Source organism: Microtus pennsylvanicus, chromosome 4 (assembly GCF_037038515.1).
Source record: "Microtus pennsylvanicus isolate mMicPen1 chromosome 4, mMicPen1.hap1, whole genome shotgun sequence".
NCBI lineage: Eukaryota > Metazoa > Chordata > Mammalia > Rodentia > Cricetidae > Microtus > Microtus pennsylvanicus.
This window is the reverse complement of record NC_134582.1, coordinates 47,056,606-47,069,048: the sequence shown is the minus strand read 5'-3', so window position 1 is coordinate 47,069,048 and position 12,443 is coordinate 47,056,606. Positions and strand designations below refer to the sequence as shown.

The following is a 12,443-nucleotide window of genomic DNA, read 5'->3' as shown; positions in this document are numbered from 1 at the left end:
GGCGTCTCTGCTCCAGAGAGCAGAGCTGTCGAGTCTGAGCTCACTTCCTCTTCCTCCCAGCATTCTGTTCTGTTTACTCCTCCCACCTATGGTTTTTTAACCTATGAAGCCAAGCAGTTTCTTTATTACTTAACCAATGACCTTCCTCCATCAGCCTCTGGTAATGCCAAGAGAAAATACTAGGTTCAAGAAGTCAAAACTGCAAGGTTCTCACCATGAAAGGCAACCACTCCCTTAACAACCCGTAAAGACATAAGCCTTGGCTTCAGAGAAGCCAGGCTTATAATTCACAGAGCTGTGGGGCGCATCTAAAAACCACAAAGCACTATGCCTACACAGTACTGACGCACCGTCCACTTACTGGAGGTTTACACCTACACAAAAGCCATTTCAGCCCTCGATAAGCAGTTAACAGGCCAACCCCCCTCAAAAAAGTATTTTTGCAAAGACATTATTCACCTTCCCAAATAGGAGAGCTATAAAAAGAGCAAAAATTCATATGTCATGAAAAGGTGAAAAACAAACCTGGAACATTCATAGTTGTCGCTTCAACACATCCAACTGAAAGACATACATCCTTCCATACATATTTGCCAATGCCTGTAACATCCTAAATATGTAGAGATGCTGGGGGTGCAGAGAATAAACAAACAGGGATGTTCTTCCCTAGGAGCGCCCAGAAAGACAAGGGACACACTAGGTTAAAGAGCCTTCAGGCAAGAGTGCAGATGTATCCACCATGGTATAGAGGGCTTACTGGAAGAAGAAGTAAGCTTGGAAGATTAAAAGTAGAAAAGAATGGGAGCTCACCAAGGCCAGGTGGACTGGGACTGAAAAAGCATGGGATAAAACCGGACTCTCTGAACATGGCTGACAATGAGGACTGATAAGAAGCCAAGGACAATGGCACTGGGTTTTGATCTTACTACATGTACTGGCTTTGTGGGAGCCTAGCCAGTTTGGATGCTCACCTTTCTAGACCTGGATGGAGGGGGGAGGACCTTGGACTTCCCACAGGGCAGGGAACCCTGACTGTTCTTCGGACTGGAGAGGGAGGGGGAGAGGAGTAGGGGGAGAGGGAGAGGAGGGGGGAGGGGGAGAGAAGGGGGAGGGGAGGGGGAGGGAAATGGGAGGCTGGGAGGAGGTAGAAATTTTTTCAAAAAAAAAAAAAAGTAGAAAAGACAATGAAGGAAGCATCTCATTAGTAGTAGAGGCCATGGTACTTTTTGAAGATCTGACCCCAAACTAGGCATAGGTATTTATTTCAACAAATAAATGCTGCAGCAAAGAGCTGAGGGGCAGCAAACATCACGACACGCAAGGACCTTCTTTCCCATACTGATTTGATAAGTTCTGAAGACACAGCTCATTGCATTGTCCTAGCAAATCTCTGGAACCTCTCTTTTCAGAATGGTCTTAAAGGAGAAACAGGAACAGAATGAAGACTGCCATCTAGGTAAGTGGATGATCACAGTTTAACTCTATCCATGAACTCATTCCTTAGAAACCCCCAGCTTCTATTTTTCTTAACGGAAGGAGGTGGTAAACAGAACTGGAGTTGGATCACATTATCTACCCAAGGAGACATAGCGCAGTGAACACAATTTGAACATGAAAGCAACATGAGATTTTCAGCACAGCCTTCACGCTGCCGGAAGGATACTCCTACTATAGTCTCCTGCATATTTCACACTCAAGTCCAAAACTAAGCCTTGTTCTTCACTTTATATGCCTGATCCTCCTAGAGGTGGCTGATAGCTATCCTACCAGTCAGAAATGCATGAGCCCTGGAAATCAACTTCCCCTTTCCTTCTGCCCCTACTTATCAACTACTTTCAGTTTATTTATGAAGCTTCCCCGGTCTTCACGGTCCTGTTCAAATCCCTCACCTTCACTCAGAAGGCAGAAGCAGGTGGATCTCTGTGAGTTCAAGGCCAACCTGGTCTACAAAGCAAGTTCCAGGACAGGTTCCAAAGCTAGAAAGAGAAATTCTGTCTCGAAAAACAAAAACAAACAAACCCAACCTCCCCTTTTAGGTGAGATCAGTGCCTATAGGCTTTCAAAAGGTCAAACCAGGCAGAGCAGCAGAGTGATGAAGCAGAAGTCACAGTTTTTACTTGATCAACCCAGAGTCACTGGAATACCCAATGTCTACTTTACTGGATCCCTTTAAATAGCGCTCAATAAAACTCACTTTTTCTTTAGAACAAGAAAAGCACTCACAGAGTCCGTTTAACTGCAGCAGACATCAGAGAGTGGGCTTCAGGGAAGGTCTGGCTCCCGCATAGAATCCTTAGAAATATCACTGCTTTAAGAGCCCAGAACCTAAAAGTGAGGCCTGTGATGACGGCACTCAAATCCCAAGCAAAGAAAACTTAGCTTGACACATTCACCCTTCACTGCCCAAGGAGGTGCATCCCAAGGATCGTCAGTGGGCGGCATCTCCACTCCTATTCCTCCTCCATTCTACACTGCCAGAAGGAAAGTCAGTAGGTGGAACTATCTGCATCTGTCAAAGCAGATGTAAGAAGGCAATTTTCAGAAGGATGTTAGTCTTGACAGTACCCTGGAACTCCGTTTTCCGATATAAAAGACAAAATATAGGGAAGATAAATCATGTCTCTCAGCCTCGGATCACAGAAACCTTCTTTTCACCCTATTCCTTGAAATCGCCCCTCATACCACCTCGGAAGGAATAAATATACTCCGAATGAACAAATGGATGGAAAAATGAACAAACAGCAAGCTGAGGGGCCAGGAGCAGGAGCAGCAGGAGAGGAAGAAGGTCCTAATCAAACCTTTCATTTAGTTCAATGCCTCCCAACACTAACACAAAATGCTGGGAACACACAGGTGTGCCCAAAGCGAGGAAGAAAAGAGCAGAGAGAAAAGCACGCCCCTTCATCTCCTTGGCATGGCAGCTTTCCAAGTGTTTCCTGACATCAAACCATGCCTACAGTATACGTGCAAATAAAAACTTCACCGTTTATCATATCTAGTGCTCTGGGGCCTTATGATTTCTCTTCTCAGGAAAACCCTGCCATTCATCTCCTTGATTAAAAATTGATTTAATTTGTCTTTCATTAGGTAGGTACAAGGGAAAAACAGAAATTCCCAGAGATAACTCGCCCAAAAACAGGGCTGTGCTGAGCCCCAGCGACTGCACAGCCGGGTCCCAGCCCACTGCCGAGGAAAGAAAATTAAAAAGCTCACAGCGCGGAGCTGGAGCTCCAGCCAAAAGGAATTATCTTCCCACAAGTGTCTCTGCTGGATTTTGGTTAATAGAAAAAACTTTTTAAAGGAGAGGAAAAGAAACCCCAAGGATATTTAACATAAAACTTAGAACTTCTCTATTTTTCAAACTCCCTTGCAGGGGAAAAGCAGAGAGGTCTTTATTCTCAGTCCTCCTTCTCAGAACTTCTCTCCATATGACGTTGTAAAATTTTCAATTTGTAGGGAGCACGGCTGAGGAATTCTAAGCCTTGGTGCAGGCTCTGCAGTGAGAACTGAGGGGGAAGGAGCTGAGAAGGGGTGGGAGCAGCTGCTCTCAAAAGTGGAACACAAAGTCCTCAGCAACAGGGCCTTGGGCTACAGGGCTGAGATCAAATGCCAGGCCCTCAGGCATGGAGCAGGCCACTTTCTTCAGGCTTCAGACTCCCACAGACTGGTGGTAATATGGAAAACACAGGTAACCTTCATTGTTCTGTCAAAGGACTCTGGGGTACCAAGGTCAGCAAATTACATGTACACACCCTGATTAAATGTTAGTGATATTACTCAATAGGCACCAAATAAATCTGACCCGATCTCCCGCCCTGTTGAAAAACCTATATTTTCCTACGACCCTCAAAATACAGACTGTGATGGTTGTTCTTGGTTGTCTACTTGATCACATCTAGAATTGATTAACGGGGCACACCTGTGCATGGGAAGAGCCACTTTTAGTCTGGGATTATAGGTGAGGAGTCACACCTTTAATTCAGATCTTTTGAGGTGGGAAGACCTTCCTCCATTCTGGTCATGCCTCCTGCTGGGCACAAATTCCTACTCAGGTTAGAAGGTGAAAGCTTCCCCTAGGGTCTCCAGCTCTCTAAGAAGGAAGTTTTTGTTCTTTTCTTGTTTGCTTAGGCCTTCTTAACAAATCCTTTCTCTCAATGACGTTGGGTATACTGAAGAGCAGCTCAGACTTCTGGTCTTGAGCAATGAACAAGCACTCAATTCTTGGACTTTCCATTCATAGGCAACCATTGTTAGATTAGCTGGACTACAGTTTGTAAATTATCCTAATAAGTCCCCTTCCTATATCGATAGAAATTCATTCTATAAACTGTTACTCTAGAGAGAAGCCTGATTAATACACAGACCAAACTCTTCACTCAAACCCTTGACCGCCCAAGCCCCAGTCAAAGTCTGTGCTTCTTCGTCACCTTGCCCTTACACACCCTTTTCTCCACGCTCTGTGACACCGCCTCCCAGCAGGAGGCTTTCTGCACTTGCCACTCCTTTGCTTGGAAGGTCATTTTCTCCTAGCATTCAGCTGGCAAATCCTACTCAGGTTAGAAGATGAAAGCTTCCTCTAGGCATCTCCATCTCTCCTCTGGAGGAGATTCAGTCTGTCGGACAGCGTCTTATCATAGTAGGGCACTGCTTTTTCAGCTGCCCTTCTCCCTAGTGGATGGATTGTGAGGTTCCTAAGGATGGTGACCACACTCACCATACTTAACACTAAACATGGCTAACAGCCTGGACTACCTTGGCAGTTGACATAAACATAATGTCAGCCTTTCACCTCCCAAAGCCAGTTATGTATGTGCTGCCACCATCGTCACCATCACCAGGGCCCCCAAGCCCTCACACTTCACTGTCTGAAACAGGCTCAGACTTTAACATGTTCACTAGCAGTCTGTGGGCACTTGCTATAGATATGGGGCTCCATAACTAAGTAACTAACATAGAGACTCCCCTGCGCCCCGCCTTTTAGAAGACAAAAAGGACTTTTACATGAATACTCAACATATAAAAATCAAAAGTATTGCCAAGCAGTGGTGGCACACACCTTTATTCTCAGCACTCAGGAGGGAGAAGCAGGAGGATCTCTGGGGGATTGAAGCCAGCCTGGACTACAGAGTGAGTTCCAGGACAGCTAGGGCTACACAGAGAAACCCTGTCTCAAAAAGCCAAACCAACCAACAAAAAAGTACCATAAGAGACAGCACAGAGGAGGCAGTAAAAGTGGCTGAGTAATTAAGCCAATCTTTCCCATACACCCCAAGCTGTTTCCGTCTCTTTTCATTCTCACAGACAGAAATCCTCTAGTATCTGCCCCCAAACTCCCACAGTTGCTAATCCAGATCAGACCTTCCAATCTGGGTTTCCACCTGCTCTAGATTAATCCCGATTCTGTTTGCTTCTGCTCTGTGACCCTCTTCAATGCCTTTCTCGGGCATCGTTCATAATCTCCCCGCCTCTGCCCATCTCCTCAGCTGTCACAGATGAGCACTTGCTGTTTATTTTTAAGTCGCATTTATACGAAATGGTGATGTAGCTCCGCTGTAAAGTGCTTGCTTACCACGCGTGAAGCCCTAAGTTCAATCCCCAGTACAATGTGACATACCTGTAACCAAACCCCAGCACTTGGGAAGTAGGAGGAGAAGGAGTAGAAGCTCAAGGTTTCATACCCAATTCAAGGCCAGTCAAAGTTAGAGACTCTTCATCCATTCAGGAAGCCCTGGCCCACTGTGGGCGGCACCACTCCCTTAGCAGATGTAAAGCAAAACACAGGCAGCATTGCTGTATTCGTTGCTCTATGCTCTTGGCCATGGATTTGACTGAGTTCCTACCTGGACTTCTCCTCGGTGGCGGACTGCAACCTGGAACTGTAAGCCAAATAAACCCCTCAGTTGCTTTTTGTCAGGATATTTTACCATAGCAACAGAAATAAAACTAGAACAACAGCCCTCAAGAGGACGCTCTAAGTTCGATTACATTCCAGGGAGACTCAGCACTGCGTCCCCATTCACTAGTAGGCCTGTCCTTGGGTCTCTGTGTGCTAACGTTACTCTATATGGCTACCCACTCATTTAATCAATATGAACCTTTATGAACCAAAAAGTGTGTCCCCTATAACACCATGCTCAATGTCCTGTACGTAACATGTATGATCAATGTTTATGATTGAATCCTTGGTAAGAAAATCAAATAATCCTCTTCTGCTCAGGTATTTCAATACAACTAGTGATAATAAATTCTCCAGTATAGCCTGAGATCAGGCCTGCTCTTCCCCCTCCAGGTCTCTTAATTAATTTAGTCCATCCCGGGGGACCCTCACTCATCTAAGGAGGTGCTATCGCAGTCTCTCCACTACCAGGCCAAGAAACCAGTGTTGTAAAGCACGCTTTTAATGAAGGAACTTATTTCCTGTTATTATAGATTGAGAGGAAGAATTTCTCAAGGAACCAGAAATAAATGGAAGGGAAGAAAAGAACAGAAATTAATGAATATTGTAATTACCCCCTGAAGTTGCAAATCAGAACATTTCTCACTAGAAGGCAAGTATGAAAAACAAGATAAGATGCTTCTGGGATGCATTCATGAAACAGCAGGTAACAAAACACATAAAATGTATTTACAGTAACTCGCCAGGGACAGCTACCTTTCGCTAATAGCTATCAGACACTGAATACCACGGTAAAAATAATATTCTTCCCTTCCTTATTATGGAGTTACAATTATCCATGAGAACAGAGCAACATGGCCATTTTGAATGATAACTAGAGATAATTTTATATCCTTGCTTATTCCTAAATATCTAGGCACAAGCAGATAAACAGCCAGATTATACCTCCCTATATTAAATTGCTTCAGCTAAAACCAGAAACTACCGTAGACTGGTGTCTTAAATAACAAGCATTTATTTTCTCAGCATTCTGGAGGCTGGAAGTTTAAGATGTGGGTTGTAGACAATACAATTTCTGGGTGAGAGACCTCATCCTGGCTTGCAGACAGCTGCCTTTTTACGATGTCCTAACACAATCTTTCCCAAATGCAGTACAGAAAGCATGAAAAAAAAGCACACGAGAGGGAAAGTGAGTCAATGCCTGCAGGCAAGCTCACTGGTGTCCCCCTCAGTCAGGAACACTAAGGCTATGGTAACAAGGTCACACTCACAGTTAATTACTGCCTTTCTCCAAACAGACCCAGAGTTGGGACAAGGCTTGCAGTGCACTGGGGGACACATATTCACACCCTGGAAGAACAGCCCACATATCAAAAAAGGAAAGGGAAGGTTGGGAAGAAGTAACCTTGGAGACACTTGCTCACAAAAGGAGTGACTAAGATGGTGAACTCCCACCTGCAGACCAGGCTGACCTGGAACTCAGCAATCTGCCTATCTCTGCCTCCCAAGTGCTGGGAGTGTGTGGCTTTTGGGTTTGTTTGTTTGTTTGTTTGTTTGTGTTTTTTAGGTAGTGTCTTACTACGTGGGCCAGGCTAGCTGCAAACTCTCAAACTAGTGATCCTCCTGCCTCATCCTCTGTCCTAGTTTGATTTTCTGTTGTGATAAACAATGACCAAAACCAACTTGGGGGGAGGGATTTGTTTTTTTATGCTTAGCAGTCCATCACTGTAAAGCCCAGTACTAAGGGGAGCGAAGGCAGGAACCTGGGGGCAGGAACTGAAGCAATTCCTCAGTTAAGGTTCTCTCTTCCCAGGCGACTGTAGTTTGTATCACACTGACAAAGCTAGCCAGTGCATCCTCTCAGTTCCTGGGGTTACGGTGGTGTCCTGCATACTTAGCATAAATATATACTCTTGGGTTTGGGGAGGAAGACAGAGTTGTTTTGTGGGCTACTTTTCTTTTTCTATATAAGTTTAATTTTTATTATTTTTTTATTTAATTTGTGTGTGTGCTACATTAGTGAAATCCTATCTCAGAAAATAAAAATAGGGCCACCATGATGGCTTAGTGGGTAAAGGTGCTTTCTGTCAAGCCTGATGACCATGTTCCATCCCTGGAACCCACCCTCAAACTGTCCTCCTACCCCCATATTACATTATGGCCTTGGGGGTATGGGGGTATGCATGTGCCCAGTCACTCCTGTTCCAGCACATACTAAGAGGTGAGGGACCCAGCATCCTCTCTGCCTCCAGACCCTCAGAAGACTCCGCTGTAGCTTAGGAGCTGCAATTTCTGACCAAAGCAACCCTGGTGAAATCTATTCCACAGTCCTCAGAGGTGAGGGACCAAGACTCCTTAATAAACCTTGAGGTAGAAAAGCCCCCCTCTCCTGGCAACCAAGAATCTCTGGCCAAGCAACTATTAGTGGAGTCTGAAGACCTAGGACACCCTTAGCTGTGAGAGAGAAGACTTTCTCTCTGCTCAAGCACTGCTGGAAGCTGCTACACAACCTCCCAACCTCACAGCAGGTGCCCCCTACAATCTATAGCTTCTCGTCCTCTCTTCCTCGTCTAGACAACTGCCTGAGACTCACAGCATTGATCTGAGGACTTCCCCACACAACACCAGATGGAGACCAACAGTTACACCCCAGATGAAGGCTTTCAGCCCTCATCACCCAAAGCCCTCAATGCTCTTAAAGCCCTGGGCCAGGCACAGAAATCTTCTAATAAACAACCCCAAGCATGTGTCTCTTCTCATAGCACCCCCAAAGAGTGCCAGTCAGATTAAAGAGTGACAGATAGGACTTATGTATCATCCCTGCACAGCTCAAAAAAGTTACTAAAGAAAAAAACCTGCAATTAACTACCTGAGACTGGTTTTGCTGCTTTATCAGGGAAAATATGGAAATAAGCCAGACTGAGTGTTGCTGCATCAAAGACAGGATTTGGAAGAGGACAGTGGGAATGAATATATAGATATGATCAAGATACACTGTTGCATTAAAAAGAAGAAAGCCAAGTCCAGAAAGGAAACAAGTGCTTATCCAGGAATTCTACAAGTTAAGTAAGCCTGCTCCAGAAAGCAAGCCCACCAAAGAACATAATGGCTTGGTTCCAGTCAAGTCCAAAGCTGCTGAGTGACATAACCAATCAAGTCTACAGCACTCTTTACTACAGAGCTGCCACTCTCAGAGCCCAAGCTCCAACCAGAACAAATAGCAGCCAGCCAGGACTTCCTTCATTTGCATAGTGGGAATAGCTGGGGGTGAGGGATTTCCCAAACTGGCTAAAACAGGCATTCCAAAATACCTCTGGGTGGTCCCCAGCCTACTGTCTCAGGCAGGTGGTTCTTCTGTTCCTGCCATGCTTGCTACACTCTCATGGTATACTCAATAAATTTGCTTCCTTCTAAAAGAGAAGAAAGAAAAAGAAAAAACAAAGAGGCAGAGAAAGATTTAATAAAGCAAAAGTAAGCTTAAAGGTGCTAGCTGTGAAGACTTCGCGAGATGTAGCCACATGCCCAGAAACACTGGTAACTACTAGGAACAGCAAAAAAAAAAAAAAAAAAAAAACCATTGACCAGAATCTGCCCTAAGCCTCCAAAGGAAGCACAGCCCTGCCAGCATCTGGTTTTCAAGCTAGTAAGAAGTACTCACTTCTGAGAAAATAGATCTATGCTGTCTCAACAGCCACAGGAATCTTCAGCAAAGTCAGGCTCTGACCCTGGCCCTGGGACTCACGCCCGTACTCTTGAGCACTGTGCATTGCTCCTTTCCTGCAAACGATCCTTCCCAAATCAGACTTCACCTGAGAGTGACTGCCAAGAACTGAAGCAGCCAGGACTGACAGTTCTTCCACTGCAGGGCCCACAGAGGAGCCTCCCTTTCTCCCACCATCACAGCCAACACTTAACCAGAGACTGGGCCAACTTCTTGGTGTTCTCATGAGTACATACTTACTCATGTGAGCTTCATGAGGAAGTATGCAACGGCAACGGACTAACAAAGGTTCTCATCTGATTTATTAGTTGGCACTTAATTGTCATCCACATCAAGAAGCTCCATCTAGTCCACAATTTATTCTTCTCCACACAGACATGTGTGAGAAGGGACATGAGCCCCAAAAGAGCAGTTCAGAGCTGGGCGATGGTGGCTCACACCTTTAATCCCAGCATTCGGGAGGCAGAGGCAGGCGGATCTCTGTGAGTTCGAGGCCAGCCTGGTCTACAAGAGCTAGTTCCAGGACAGGCTCCAAAGCTACAGAGAAACCCTGTCTCGGAAAAAAGCGGGAGGGGGGAGCAGTTTACCTTTCCTTCTGCCCCAAAAGAGATTGCTGTTCACCACTTTTAGACTCTATGAAACACTTGTTGGCCTCTCTTTGGAAGTTTTCAGGTTGAGCGCCAGTCAGAGTAGATTGGCATAGAGGTCCTTCATGTTAAGCCACTCTGGAATGAACAAGCAAGCTAATAAACACAATGTGTCAGGACAAAGGTATAACATACTAAAATGCATTTCTGAACTAATTTTTACAAGTACATTCAGCTTCAATTATTTATAAGACTTCAAAGTAAAACCACACAGGTACACCTGTAATCCCAACACTTGGGAGGTAGGGGCAAGAAGATTGAAAGTTCAAGGTCAGCCTAGGGTACTTGATACCCCGGGCCCTGCCTCTAAATAAATAAATAAAATAAAAAGGGGGAAAGGCGGCAAAATACTGCAATGCTCTGTAAAACAAAGCATGCTTTGTTGGTGGACACTATGAATGCTATGGCTATTGATTCTTTGCTGAGGACGTTTTGGGTTCCTGAGAGACATCAGTTTGGTAGACTAACAAACGGATGACCTAGAATTTACTAATGTAGTAAAACAAAGCACTCAGAATTCTATTTTTTCAATTGCTGGATGCTTTTCCTTGTCCCCAGGCTCGTACCTTCTCAAAGTGTCCTCTAGCTACTTTCCACCATCTTTTCTCTTGCCAAGAAGGATAGCATTAGTCTGCATGGAGCCGCTATAACAGAGTACCTGAAGATTAGCAATTCATAAAGAACAGGGTTCTCAGTTTTAAAGCTGAGAAGTCCAAAATTCAGAACTTAGCACCTGTTTAAGGCCTTTCTGCTGCTGACCTCAATTCAGAAAGAAACACATAGATAAAGGTCAAATGCATCCCTCAATCAGCAAGACATCCTAAAGTAACAGCTATAACCCATCATGAGAGCAGGGCCCTCAGAACCCAAACACTTCTTAAGGGCTCCATCTCTCAGCATGACGGCATTGGGGTTAAGTTTCCAACACATCAACTTGGGGAGCCACATGCAAACTACAGCAAGGTTAGTCTCCCCGAACAGCAATTAAAGCTAACATGCAGAGTGTTTACTCAGCATGTACTAACTCACACAAGCCCTTATCATAGGTACTATCAGTACCCCACACTGGAGGTGAGGAAACGGACTCAGAAAGGTTAAGCCATTTTCTCAAGGTCACAATGTTACTAAGAACCAGAATTAGAAAGCAGATCTAACTGAAATCTAAGCTCTCCCTCTTTCCCTCATTCCTCCCTCTCTCTCCATTCCTCTCCATTCCTTTCCCTCTCCCTCCACCCCTCTTCTACCAAGACTAGCTTTAGTGGGCTGGAGAGAGAGCTCAGAGATGAAGAGCTCTTGCTGCTCTTTCAGAGGACCTGAGTTCAGGTCCCAGTACCCACACCATATCTGGCAGCATACAACTGTCTGTAATTCCAATTTCAGGCAAGCCAATGATGTCCTTTTTGGCCTTTATGGACACAGACATACACACATAAATAAAAAATGAACAATAGTCTATATACATTGCAGGGGAACAATGGGCTGGACCATAACTAGACTACTGCATGCCAAATCTTTGTGTTTAAAAGTTTTGAGATGGGCCGGGCGGTGGTGGCGCATGCCTTTAATCCCAGCACTTGGGAGGCAGAGGCAGGCGGATCTCTGTGAGTTCGAGACCAGCCTGGTCTACAAGAACTAGTTCCAGGACAGGCTCCAAAGCCACAGAGAAACCCTGTCTCGAAAAAGCAAAAAAAAAAAAAAAAAAGTTTTGAGATGGTCTCATTTATTAGACTGGCCTCATATTAGCTATGTAGCTAAAGCTGGTCTTGAATACCTTATCCTCCTGCCTTCACCTCTCAAGTGCTGAGATTATAGATGTGCCACCACACCTAAAGCTCTTAACTCTATCAAATTGCCCACCTGATTCACAGGAACTGAGGAGTGGGGCTTACTGCTATCATATACATAGACCACCCTGAGTCACAGGAACTGAGGGGAGGGGCTTACTACTGTCACATATACAGACCAGCTGATTCATGGGAACTGAGGGCTTACTACCATCATGTATATAGACCTTACAGAGATAAATGCACAAGCTTTGGTTTGAGTCTCTACACTATTCAAAGCCTCACAGACTCTAACAATCATTCAGAAAATTTATTTCTATTCCTCACAAAAAATAATCTGGGAACTACTTAATCCCTGAAAATCTGGCGGGGAGGGAGACATGCCAAGTCCCACC

General features: G+C 45.0%; 1 protein-coding gene across 4 annotated transcripts in view; it reads right to left on the bottom strand.

Moving 5' to 3' along the window:
* Sil1 (SIL1 nucleotide exchange factor) overlaps positions 1-12,443 on the bottom strand; it is a 259,660-nt gene that overhangs the window by 210,993 nt on the left and 36,224 nt on the right. The gene's annotated exons all lie outside the window — the stretch shown is intronic.